This window comes from Lutra lutra, chromosome 7 (assembly GCF_902655055.1).
Source record: "Lutra lutra chromosome 7, mLutLut1.2, whole genome shotgun sequence".
Taxonomy (NCBI): domain Eukaryota; kingdom Metazoa; phylum Chordata; class Mammalia; order Carnivora; family Mustelidae; genus Lutra; species Lutra lutra.
In genome coordinates this window covers 1,283,182-1,296,921 of record NC_062284.1, presented here as the reverse complement: position 1 = coordinate 1,296,921, position 13,740 = coordinate 1,283,182, and the positions used below count along the sequence as shown (strand labels likewise).

The window sequence follows — 13,740 nt, the reverse complement described above, 5'->3', positions numbered from 1 at the left end:
CAGCCCAGTAACCGGCAAAGAACTTGGACAGACGCATCCCCAAAGAAGACACACCAATGTATGACCAATAAGCACACGAAAAGACACTCAACATCACTAATCATTAGAAAATACAAATCACAACCGCAATGAGGTACCACTCCATGCCACTTGGACAGCTGTCTTCAAAAAGACAAAGGAGGGGCACCTGGGGGGCTCAGTGGGTCATGATCAGGTCATGATCTTAGGGTCCTGGGATCGAGCCCCGAATTGGGCTCTCTGCTTATTTTAAAAAAAGAACCACCAAAAAGAGAGAACTTCAAATCGTGAAATTCAGAGACACCAAGCAGAATAGTAATTACTGAGCAGCAGGGGTGGGGAGTTGTGGTTTAACGGGCACAGAGCTTCGAGATGATGAGAAAAGTTCTAGAGACGGACAGCAGTGATGCCTGCCGATCCGCGTGCATCTCCTACCAATCCACTCTACACTTAAAAATAATTTTAATGGCATATATACATACACACACACACACACATATATTTTAAAGCTTTTATTTATCTATTTATTCATCAGAGAGAAAGAGCGCAAGCACAAGCAGGGGGCGTGGCAGGCAGAAGAGGCAGACCCCCCGCCGAGCAGAGAGCCTGCCGTGGGACTCGATCCCAGGACCCTGGAATCGTGATCTGAGCCGAAGGCAGCGGCTTAACCAAATGAGCCACCCAGGCGTCCGTAAATGGTATATTTTTATGTGTATTTTACAATAAAAAATAAATAAGAGATAAAAGAAAAAAAGAAAAATGGACCGAGCTAATGACAGATGTTGCAACAGGGACGCTGGTGACAGTCGGCAAACCCGGAGAGACCACATCAGAGTCCATGGTTCCACTCACACATGGAGAAAGAACAAATCTACAGGACACAGAACAGGTCCACTCTTGCCGAGGACCGGCGCTGGGCATGGGACGCGTTTACAAAGAGGCTTTAGGGATCTTTCCGGGCTAAAGGAAATGTTCTAAGTGGAGTCTGGTAGTAATTACACAACTTTGTGAATTTATTTAAAATTACTGAATTGAACACTTACTAAATGGGTGAATTTTACGGTATATAAATTAGAATCATTAAAAAAAAAACCACTACCATACTTTCTCGTGTGGATACAGATAAACTAGTGTTTACACAAACTAGCTCACCCTTTTGGTGAGAATATAGAGTGCTTCAACTGTTCTCTAGAACAAGTTTAAAAGACTAAACTATCGTCTTCGACCCAGAATTCCTCTTCTTTGAATCTACCCTAAGGACACCATCACGGCACACTGTTCTGACAATACAAAGATCAGTCCCCAAGTAAGAACGCGGGCTGCTGGAACGGACTCCGGAGCTTCCCGGGGCAGCACCGCACGGCCATCAGCCCCGATGCCCTCGCCCGCCGGCCTCTCGCAAGCAGCGCTCCGGCCGCAGGGCCCGTTTCCAACTGACACACAGCAGGCATTCGTATTTTAAGTGAATAAATAATTGCATGGAAAGATTTCACAAAATGAAACTGTGATTCCTCAAAAATTTAAAAATACATTTGCGTGTTCATAGGGAAAAAAGCCTAGAAAGATATAAACGGAAAAGACCCACTTTCACCTCTAGGTAGCTAGATTCTGAGTGAAAAAAAAATTTTTTTTTGGTCTATCCATTTTCTAAATTTCTAATAATCAACATGTATTACACGTCCACAGCTGAAAAACAATTTCAGCATTGGAGCTACCTCAAGCTACTAGTAAGGTGTAAGGCGTGGTCTTTGGAATGGGCTGCTCAAGTTCTGCGGTACATAAGTCAAGGGAGTTTTAAAAATGTACTTATTCAGCAAGAATTCAGCCCTTCCTGTGAGCCAGCCACTGTACTAGGCTCTGAGGAACAGATAACACAAACCGAAATCCCCACATTCACCGAAGTGGGAAGTCCGCTGCCAGATACTCAATAACCTGAGAATGACGTGGAGAAGACGACGAAAAGGAAAGGAACTACGGCAGAAAGATCACTGGTTTCTCAGGACGAGTAACGGTCTGCAAACAACAAAGGGAGCCAGAAAACGCAGGCCTCACGTCCCCTTGAACCTCTCGCTGCAGGGTACGGCGTCAGCGGCCGTCACCTGCGGGAACCACAGAGGGTGGTAACCTCTAGGATGCTGCGGTTTGGGGCAGGCCACGAAGAACCACTCTGGGAAGAGCTAAGGGCCTTGCCCACTCTAGAAAAGCGCTGCAGAGCACAAGCAGAGCGCGCTGCGCTTAGCACGGGAGCGAAACAGCCATGGTGGCAACCAACTGCTCCGAAGACTCCAGCAAGCTCAGCCCGTAGCTTAGGAGGTATTCCTAGGCTCAAGGAGGCAAGAGGGCCGTGATGTGGTCCTCAGGGGCTGGGCTAGCATCTCTCCTTCATCTCGGTGTCCCCAGAGTCTAATATAACGAGCCACGTCCACAGGCTAATAGTGTCAAAATCCCTCCATGGTTTTCTTCAAAGTTCAACATAGCTCAGTAACTCCTTCCCCAAAATACCTTTGCCTAACTTACTCATTTATTTCAAGGGCACTCTCAGCTGCTTTGCCAACTTGGCTTACTAACTCCAGTCAATTCTGACCTCTCTTTTAAATGCAAATTAGTAGTTCCATACGTATTTGATATCTCACATGCCACCCTTTTAGGCAATTACACCTGCTTTAAGCCCACATCTTCCCACATTTTTGCCAGTAATGCCTCAATCATGAGACAGATCTCATGATAAGTCTCACCTAATCTCCTGTCTTCTGAGCTGATTTCCAGTAAACCACCTGGGTACTCTTCTCATCTCCCCTGCCTGCGTTACTAACCAATGAGCACAAACACTAGGTATCTTAAATGGTCTAGGCTTGAACAGATTGAAAGAGAGGCAGAGTGACCTCAATTCTAACCGCAGTTGGTTCTCACCAGCTGTATAAACTTGAACCCCTACCGCCACCACTTTACTGCCAAAGCAAATACTCAGGCAAATATCCAGGATCAGACCACTCCCCAGATCAATGATCCAGCGGCTCTCCACCACTAAGAGAGAAGACGCTCCGCTGGCCTGCCTATCCAGCCTCCTCCTGCTGCCACTCTGCCTCCTAGGGGTCTCGAAGCCCTCAGCCTCTGCACGCTGCTCACCATCACCCTGCACACGCTCTGTTCTCCTGTCAAGGCCTACCCGATCCCACCCCTTTTATTCTCTCTGGTTAGCTTTTAGTATCTTCCTAACTTAGTCCAAGTCCTTCTTCCTCTATGGTCTTCTCTCATTCTCTGCGCCTGTCAGAACTTCATGTCTTCTTCCCTTGTATCACTAAATATTTTAATCCTGAGTCTGTTTCCCCAGGGTACCATAAATTCCTGCCATAGCACCTAGCAGGTGCTAAGGAAATCTGTGGACTATTTGTCAGTGTGGCTACCACCACCAACCGCTTGCAGGGCTAGAAGGTTAAAAATAACGAACATAAAAAGAACAGTGTTCGGTACACCACCATTTTTATCTGTACCATATCCACATCAGAAATTTCTGTATAAGAAAATTAAGGAAGGTAAAGATAGAGTGACTAATTAATAAATCTCTACAAAAAAAAAAAATTCTGATTTTGAGCTCACAGGAAATCAAAGAACCAGAGTACCTGAACTCAGAGGAAGAGGGGGAGAATGCACGGTCTCATCCTCACAAGGACCCTAGAGCGCTAGAACTCCACCAATTCCATCATCTGAAACTCACTGGGGTAAGGAGTACTCCGTCTTACCTCTCCCAGGAAGTTATCTGAAAGTGGCCTTGAGATAACAACCCTAAAGTTCAGGAAGATCAGGAAAATAACTCAGATTTACCATGGAGCTTCCCAAACAATCCTGGCAGTGTCCCCACCTTGAATATCTTTTCTTCTCCAAGCAAATCTGAATGGCAAGATCACGCATAGGTGTCAGACTTGAGAAATTAAACAGAGGCTCTGTCACCTCACCAGCTGTGTGACTTTTTAAGTGGCCTCTCTATGCGTCAGTATCATTATCTGTGAAACATAGACAGTAACACCCAGCTCATAATAACTGTTGTGAGGACTCGAAAAGTTAGTATGGGAACAAAGAGAAACTTCCTCAAGTTGACAGAGTATCTACAACCTTCCTATGGGTGGCATCATACTTGATGGTGAGAAACTTGAAGTTTCCCCACAAACATCAGGAACAGGCAAATATGTACCCTCTTTTCAACATGGTGCTGAAAGTACTAGCTAATGCAGTAAGGCAAGAAAAAGAAAAAGAAAGTATACAGATTACACAGGCGGAAGTTAAATGATCTTTGTTCACAGATGACATGACTGCTGTGCGGAAAATTTGAATCAACAACTACAAAAAACCCTCATGAAACTAAGTGGTTATAGCAAAGTTGCAGGATGTAAGGTTAATATATAAAAGTCAATTGCTATCTTATACATCAGCAGTAAATTTAAAAATTAAAAACACAATACCATTTACATTAGGATCCAAAAATGAAATACATAGGTGGTATAAATCTAACAAAACACGCATACAACCCATATGAAGAAAACTACAAAACTCTGATGAGCAGAATCAAAGAAGAACTAAATAAATGGAGAGATATTCCATGTTTATGGGTAGGAAAACTCAATATTGTCCAGATGCCAGTTCTTCCAAAATTAATCTACATATACAATGAAATCCCAGTCAAAATTCCAGCAAGGTATATTGTGGATATCAACAAACTGATCCCCAAGTTTATATGGAGAGGCAAAAGATCCAGAATTGCCAATAAATGCTGGAGGAGAACACAGTTGGAGGGCTGACACTGCCCAACTTCGATTTAGTATGAAGTTACAACAGTCAAGCCATATGGTATTGGGTAAAGAAAAACAAACAGATCATTAGAATAAAAGAGAACCCAGCAAAAGACCCATACAAATATAGCCAACATAGCCAAATGATCTTGAGCAAAAGCAAAGACAGTCTTCAACAAATGGTGCTGGAACAATCAGACACCTATATGCCAAAAAACGAATCTAGACACACACCTTACACCCTTCACAAAAATGAACACAAAATGTATCATGGACGTAAATGTAAAACACAAAACTACAGCCCTCCTAGAGGATAACAAGGAGAAAATCTCACTGACCTTGGGAATGGCAATTACTTTCTAGATGCAACACCAAGTGCAAGATCCATGGAAGAAGAGCTGACAAGCTGTGAGAGGCAATGTCAGGAGAAGGTGTAGACAAGCCATAGACTGTAAGAAAACATTTACAAACGACACATCTGATAAAGGACTGATCCCAAATATACAAAGAACTCTAAAACACTGGGCCAAAGACCTTACAGATACCACAGTAAAGATACAGAGATAGCTTCCACATCATACATCATCAGGGAAATACAAATGAAAACAATGAGACAGCACTACACATCTAGGAGAATGGCAGAAATCTGGACCACTGACAGCATGAAATGCTGGCAAAGATGTGGAGCAACAGGAACGCTCAAGCTTTACTTATAGGAATGCAAAATGATACACCCACTGTGGAAGACTTATATGGTGGATTCTTCAGTACCAACTACTTTACAATCCAGCATAACAGTCTTGTACGTAAGCAAAGGTAAACCTGGAGGTTTGCAGCAGCTTTATTCCGACTGATAGTAACTCTGAAGCAACCAAGATGTCTTTCAGGGTGGATGGATCAATGAACTATGACCCATCCCCACAATGGAGTATTAGTCCGTGCTAAAGAGAAAGGTGCTATCAAGCCATGAAAAGACACGGAGGAAACATAAACGCTTATTATTACTAAGTGAAAAAAAGGCAATCGGAAAACACTACATGCAGTGTGACTCCAACTGTGTGACATTGTAAAAAAGGCGAAACTATGGAGACCACAAAAAGATCAGTGTTGTCGGGGGCTGAGGAGGAGAGGATGGATGAACAGAAGGACTACAGAGGATTTTCACTGCAGTGAGATACTCTGTACAATACTATAATGATGAAACATTTCATGTTTGCCCAAACCTACAGAATCTACACTACCAAGAGTGAACGCCAGTGGATTCTGAGTGGCTATGACATGTCAACGGAGGCTCATCGCTGTAACAAGTGTACCATTCTGGTGGCGGATGTTGGTAATGGGGGAGGATATGCATGTGTGAAGACCCCGGGGGTACACAGGAAATTTCTGTAACTTTCTAGTAATGTTGCTGTGAACTGAAAGATCCTCCAAAAATATTACACCTTTTTTAAAAAGTTAACATGTCTGATACAGTGTTCATATGAGTTGTGATTACTGCGCTAGTCCTCCTCATACTGCTGTCACCACTTCTCTGCATAGAAGCCTCTGACACCTCACACAGCTCAGTCACACCATTCCCACAACCAGAGCACCCTCCGTGCCTCTTCAGCACCTCACGAATCCCAGGAAGCCGGAGCTTACTAGGTAAGTGGGAAATCACGTGGTACCCCCCAAACCAGGAAAACGTCTGTGGAAGCCAGCTAAGAGTCTCTGCTTTCATTACTCTCCACTTCACCATTTCAGGGTTACCCCTTTCCAGATGAAAAGAATAAAACTTTTGCTATCTAAAATTTAAAAAAAAAGAAAAAGAAAAAATAGAAGAAAAAAGAAAAGAAGGCTGTCACTGCTCTAGTCTCAAACATATCTAACTTTCAAGACTTGCTTCAGATTTTACTTTCTTAGAGTTTCCTGATTACCCTTGCTCACAGTAACCGTTCTCCCCGCTGAGTTTCTACCGCCATCATTTAAAACAAACCACAGTCCGGCACTCAGTAATCCGTAATACCGACCTTCAGGACACGGAATATTCATATCCCCCAATTTCTTCCAATAGTGCGGGGACTGGAAGGACGGGTCTTTCAGCACTTTGTCAAAGTCACCTGACTAGGTGACTGGGTCAGTCCAAGAAGGATTTGCTCTTTGAAACTATTATTTTAAGCAATTAATGAGACCTTTTCAGTGTAGGTTTTCATTTTAAATAATCTGTCAAGAATAATTTTTCCTACTAAAACTGATTCTATTTTATAAAGTTCTATAGCTACCGGGACTTGAAGAGAGATACACTATACACTTTTAAGCAATTACCTAAAAAATTAAGGAAAATTATTGTGTATTCTATTCATCAACACTGAGTTATACATTCTTTTCAAATCATATATTGTTTGATTACTGTAGTATATAACACAAAATTCATTAAATCAACTATTAGTTTGCATTTTTATTATTTAAGAAAATAGTAAAAGATTACTTTGGATAATATGGCAAATTAAAACTTTTGAGAGCAGGATGGAATTTCCTACCTCTAAAATACATGAATGGTAAAAACACCACAAAACAAAACCCACAAAAATTCCTGCTTTTTTAACAGACAACTATGAATTTTAATTAAAAGTGTATAATTACATTAGCTTCCAAGTCCAGTTATAGATTCATCCGTTTCCAAAACCAAATATTTACCTACATTTTTGGAAGTTCTATCCATGTGATCTTTTTAATACCACATCCTTTCCAAGCTATAGAGGAAAGCCTTTTTTTTTTTTTTAGTTGAATAAAGGTCATTTTGCCTTAAAACATGTTGGAAGGGGTGGTGGAGAGAGATGAAGAGAAATGAAGCGACATATTTGAAATGAAAGTGATTCCAAATCAACTATGTCTCCATTTACCTCAATATTCTTTCTACAAAAAAAATCTGCTGCAGTATTTAACCTGTTGTGATACTATAATGTCGGGTGCAGGAGAACACACTCAGCCCATCCTCCGCGGCTTACGTCCCCGGTGATCACAGGCACGAGCCTCCTACCCCGGCTGAGAAAATGCACACAGGGGCCTCCAGGAACAGCCACGTGAAGGCCGTTAGGATTTCAAAAGGCTCTGATAAAGCACGTCTGCACTTTGTCTAATCTTCCTCTCACATGCGCAGGTGTTAGCTTTTATTAAATGTGAAGAACGCAAGAGCTTTGAAATTCAAAACCAACGACGTATGGAAAACTCCCTCTATCTTTCCTACATCTCACCTTTGATCTTCTTCTATTCTGGACATGCTAAAGTGTCTCAGACATTTGGAGTGTTCCAAAAAACTGTCAAAAATGTTTTTTTGAGACCCTTAAAGCATTTTTAGACTCTGGCAACAAGTTTTGAGCACGCCCTAGAAGAAGCTGCACATGGTTGGTGAGAGGATGAAATGAAGTGGTGTGGGGGGAAAAGGCAGAGAAGCAAGGGCCAGCTTAGGAAGGCTCCAGGCTCAGCGGTCAGGAGGAAGGACTTCGGCCCAGCGCACCTGAGTTCAAAGCGTGTCACCGCTCACCGGCAACATCAGCCCTGCACAAATCACACTAGTCAGCCTTTCCAAAGCGTCCCACTTGTGAAGTGGAGGTAACAGTGCTTACCTATTCCGGCCGTAAGAGAACGCTTAGCACAGAATTAGCCAGTAGTGTTACTCATCCTAGGAAGCTGAGAGAGTTCAAGTGGCAACGAGGAACACTGAAGAACTGTAAGCAGAGAAAAACAGACACAACCTCGCAGTGAAGAGTGGATTGTAGAAAGCCAAAACTGGAAGGGAAGAGGAGCTGAGGCTGTTTTAGTAACCGAAATGAAAAGCCATGGACTCTAGATCCTATGGATTTAAAACAGACAGGAGGGGGAGACGGTGGGCTCAGGCCGTGGGGTGTGCGGCTCTTGACCTCAGGGTTCTGAGTCTGAGCCCTACGTTGAGTGCAGAGACTACTTAAAGGTAAAAACTTGGGCGTCCGGGTGGCCTAGTTGGTTAAGCAACTGCCTTCAGCTCAGGTCATGATCCCAGAGTTCCAGGACTAAGTCCCACATCGGGCTCCCTGCTCAGCTGGTACCGTGCTTCTCCCTCTCCTCCCTGCTCCTGCCCTCTCCCACTATCTCTGTCTCTCTCCAATAAATAAATAAACAAATATGTTCTTAAAAAGGTAAAATCTTTTAAAATAATTGAATAGAATCATTAGGAGGCGGAGGCTCACCGGGCACAAAGAAGGAGGAAGAACCAGAGCCGGGCCCGGCTTCTGCACATCTCCCACTTTCTGGGCCAGGAGGGAAGAAAGGATGGTAGGATACTGCTGGGAGGGTGAAAAAGGCAGTTAAAATTTAGCCTTGCTGAGCTTCACATAGGTATGGAAGAGAGACCTTTGTGAGCTAGATGGACACGGGTTTCAAGATTTCAAAGCAATCTGGATTTAAGATACAGACCTTAGAACCATTACTATGCACAGGCTGTTAACTGAAGATGTGGTGCTGGAGGACACCCAAGAAGGACAGCCTGAGAAGAACGTTAGGTCAGAATCCTACGAAATTTCAATACTTAATGATTATAAAGAGGAAACACTTGCAAAGCACAGACATCATAAAAAGAAGCCAGAGCAGTATCATTAAACTCATGGGAAGAGCTTCAAGAAGAAAAAAGTAGTCAACAGTGCTAAATTTCACTAAGAAATCAAGTACACACTCAACAAAAATCCGCTGGTGGGGGAACACGGTGTTTATTCTGGGGAAAAAATGTAAAAGTATAAAGAGAGATAGATGGATCTGCTCCTTTTTGCCAAAAAAAAAAAAAAGAAGAAGAAGAAGAAAGAAAGAAAAAGAAAAAAGTCTCAAGTTCATTTTTTTCTAATGACATCCAAACACGAAAAATCGGGTTGAAGTCAAACAGGTTCCCAGACATCAGTTAATAAATGAGCCAATTCCTAGAAGTTGTCAATAAAAAATACTTTCTAAAACATTTACCTCCTTTTTATAAAGAAGCCTCACACGAAGAACACTGCAAAGCCGTACAGCCCCTCCATTACACAGACCAGAGAGACCTGGTAAATACGAAGCGGCTAGTTCCAGGTTCTCTGGAGTAGCAACTGAACACCCATTCTAATTTTACCTGGTGTCATTAGACAAAAAAATCCCTGTATTCCCCTTGAAAGGAGACTAACAACAGACACTCTGAATGTATTTAATATTCCCTCTTAGATCACTTTTTTCCTAATTCTTAATGAATAAAATAGAGCTATCACTATTCTTAGGCCTCCCTATTAGCTCATTTAAAGCGTTTTCTTCTCCCACTAGAAAACTGGCTACTACTCTGAAACCTACACACGGAAATGTTGCTACTCCCTAGTGCTGTCAATCAGAGAGCGGTCCAGCCCCCACGGGGCGCCGGGCAGATGGGCAGGGGAGAGAGAGAGCCCCAGGGGAGCAGGGGGCCTTCAAATGTGACCCACAGCTAAACCTGCAAAGACTTTAGCTACTGAAGACTTTAGCTACAATCTTTATATTTACAATTATCTTCTTTTTTATTGTAGCAACAAGATCCATCTGTTAAGATTGAAAAAAAAATACATTTTCTCAAATTCAGAACAAAAGAAAGATTTGTCATATAAATATTTAAGCACCAACATAAAGTGTAAATATTCAAGTGAAACCCAAACAGTTTTTCTATCCATGAATGAAGAATTTACCTGTGTAAGTTCTGATACAGCCACAACATTTAAATGCATGGAAAATGTGTTTCAAGGTAACTATTTCACTAATTACAACAGATGAGTTTCAAGCCCTTCTCCTCCACTTCAAATACTAAGAAAAACCCAAGGGTCTAGAAAACTCAAACTTCACCTGTTGGCAAACAAAACAGACATTTTAAAACAGCGTTCCCCTGCAACAAACACAATGACCAACATTAGCTCTGCAAGTTGGGAGACACGACGTTATCAGTAATTGAAGAAAAACTTCACAGAAAATAAAGAGAACTGCAGCTGTGGTCAGCCCCTCTGCACAGTGAGAGCTTCCCCACCATTGATCACTGCCTCCCTTTTACCAATTAAACTAGTATTTCTGTCTTGAATTTTGCCTTAAAACAACTTTTCAAGTTTCTTCTGGAGCATCAGTTCCCAAGTTCATGAGCTGAGCAGGTACCACTGAGCCTACGCAACACGCTAGCTGTCAAGTGCACATGACCAGCCCTCGCCGCCAAACAGAGTGCTCGCAAAGACAAGAACAACACGGTCTACACTGCTGTGTGAGCGCTTGGTCATAGAAGACCCATGAAATACTGGAAAGGTGTTGATGTACCATTTTAAAATGTAGATCTACAAATACTAATTCTCCTTCTCTACCATATAAAAAGCCCCAGAGATGCACAGTGACAAAGGCTGTCCACACCTGTTCAGAGGCAGGTAACGTTAAGTGGTCCTACTGCAGCCCTTCTCTAAAAATGTTTCTGAAACCGTAATACTTCTCCCAATACGTGCTTACTAGAAGCAGTGCGTACCAGAAAACCTGGGCTAAACAGCAAGGCTGATGTGAAACAGGAAGCCCCGTACTTACTGACAGCATAATAATAAATAAAATAACCAACCAAGATGTAATCCCTCACTTAAGCAGGTAAAAATTTTTCCAATTTCCTTCAGCTGGTTTTTATGTCCAGAAAATGACTTTATATTCATCTACATCTTGGAAAATGGGACTTAGTTTAGGCAAAAACCAATCGGAGAGCTTCCGAGGCACACTTTAATAGCACATTGAAGGGGCTACCCCTTGGACAAATCTTGAAGCACATCCTGTTGGTGGCAATATGAACTGGTCTAACCTTCCTAAAAAGCAATTTGGCTACTGAAGTGTTCATATCCTTTCATCTAGGTCAGCCCACTGCAAGAATTTTTCCAGAAGAAGAAAAATCTGGGGAAAAGGAGGAAATATTTTTAAAGTACACACAGAAGTCTGTTTCACACAATGCTATTTACAAGAGTGAAAATGAGGAACAATGTAAATGTAATACAGGCAGAAGACTAGACCGATTAAGGTCCTGCTGACTTGGGAGAACTGTACAATTACAACTAAACCAGTTTTAACAGACGGCATAGTTTAGTGAAAGAAAAATCTAATATAAAAGCGCACTTATTTACAATTACGGGGAAAATACAAGAGTCTGGCGAGGTTAAGAAGAGGGAAAAGCACAAGAGCTCCGCACAGTGACTCTTCCTAAGTTCACCATTATTGCTGTCACCGCGGCGGCGTCTAAGCCCGGAGCAGAGAAGCAGGCACGGAAACCCCGCGGCCCAGCACACGCAGCGGCAGGCTCGAGGGCCGCGTAGGCTCGCGGCTGGCGACCCCGTGAGCTCCGAGAACCTTCCTCTGCGGATGAAAGCACAGCAGGGCGCGGACAGCGGTCTCCGGGGACGGGACGGGGCGCGGGGCCCACCGCGACGGTCTGGCGCGTCTGGCGCGTCGGGAGAGTCGGCGGACTCAGAGCAGGTCCTCGCGAAGTTTCCGGCCCACCCACAGCCCCGCACCCTGGCCCGCGGCAACTGCGGCGGACTCCCGGGCCCACGTCCGCAACGGACGGGTCTGAAGGCAGCAGCCAGGGCGTCCCCGTGTGCGGCTCGGAAGAAGTCAGGGAGCCCCTGGACCCCGGATGCCCGCTGGCCCGCCCCGAGCACGCCGCCGGTGAGGGGCGCTGGGGGAGCCCGGGGCACACTGCAGGGGAGCGGCTGGGGGAGCCCAGGGCGCACCGTCATGGGGGGGGGGGGCTGGGGTGAGCCCGGGACACACTGTAGTGGGGGGTACCGGGTTGAGTCCCCAGCACAGCAGTTGGGAGGCGGGGTCCTGGGGGGGGGGGGTTGTCGGAGTCGCGGGGAGGGCCCGGCAGCCCTGACCGCACTGGCGCCCCAGCCGCCCGCCCTCGCGTGGATTCAGCGACCCCCGAGCTCAGGGGCACGCCCCGTCCAGAGCCAGCGGCGAGGAGGCCGGGCCGGAGAAGCGCAGTGGGGCTCGCGCCGGAGACCCCAAGCTACAAAGTCAAGTTGATGCTCCCGACACCTATTTCCTGTCCAAACAGCCCTTTTGTTCTGCTTCCCTGCTCGCCGTTAGTGGTCGCTTTGCACAGAAAGAGCTCGGTGACAGAACCTGGCGCACACAGAAGCACAAAGGAGCAGAAGTGCAAGATAAAGGAGAATTAGGAGATCGGAACAAAAATCCTACCACCAAAACCTCCACAATTTTCTGTTTGCTTCCCCTCAGATTAACTTCACTTGAAGCTGTGCTCCGCGGCAACCAAGCTTGGCCGGCAAGCCCCGCCCCCTGCGCGCCTACTGGCCGCCGAGGACACGCGCCGCCCCGCGCCGGCGGCTGGCCGCTGCGGTTGGACGCCGCTGACGTCCGTCATTTTAAAGAACTTTTCCTGGCTAGCAGGTTCGGCGGCGGCGGCCGAAAGCCCCGGGGAAGCTGGTCTCTTAAAGCGACAGCAGGCGCGGTTTCGGTTTCCCAGGGCGGCGCGCCGGCTCGCTCTTTTGTCTGCGGGAGTGCGCGCAGCGAGGCCCCGGACCCCGGCCGGCCGGCCCCGCGCGCCAGCGGTCCCACACGGCGCTCCTCCCCGGTCCCTGCAGGCTCTGCACAGCCGGGAGGGCACCGGGGAGTGGGGGAGGACACACTGCTTCAGCAGAGTTCGCGCCTTCTCCGCGGGCGCCCCACGAAGTCCCGCCGACTGAACGGAAGCACGGCCTCCTCCGAGACGGAAAACCGGCGCCGTCTCCGCCACGGGGAACAGCCCCGGCACGCTCCTGCCCGCGCCTCCGAGGTCGCGGCTGCTCCGTCCCCAGCGTCGCCGCGGGGCGAACACCCGGGCCTCCGACTCCGACCCTCAGGCTCCGAGGGCACCCACGCCCCGGTCTGACGCGTCCGCCCCGGGGGCGCACAGCCACCACCGACCCCCGCC

At 45.9% G+C, this 13,740-nt stretch overlaps 1 protein-coding gene across 5 annotated transcripts in view; it reads right to left on the bottom strand.

Moving 5' to 3' along the window:
* The window catches only part of ZFAND6 (zinc finger AN1-type containing 6), a 67,968-nt gene that overhangs the window by 44,883 nt on the left and 9,345 nt on the right, over positions 1 to 13,740 (bottom strand). Inside the window, exon 1 of one of the 5 annotated variants that reach the window (XM_047735631.1) lies at positions 13,008 to 13,107. The exons of 2 other annotated variants lie outside the window; for them this stretch is intronic. The gene's annotated coding sequence lies outside the window, so the exon portion shown is untranslated. Of the gene's footprint in view, positions 1 to 13,007; positions 13,108 to 13,740 lie in introns of those variants that run through there. 2 more of the 5 variants (XM_047735632.1, XM_047735629.1) reach the window with 2 other exon arrangements.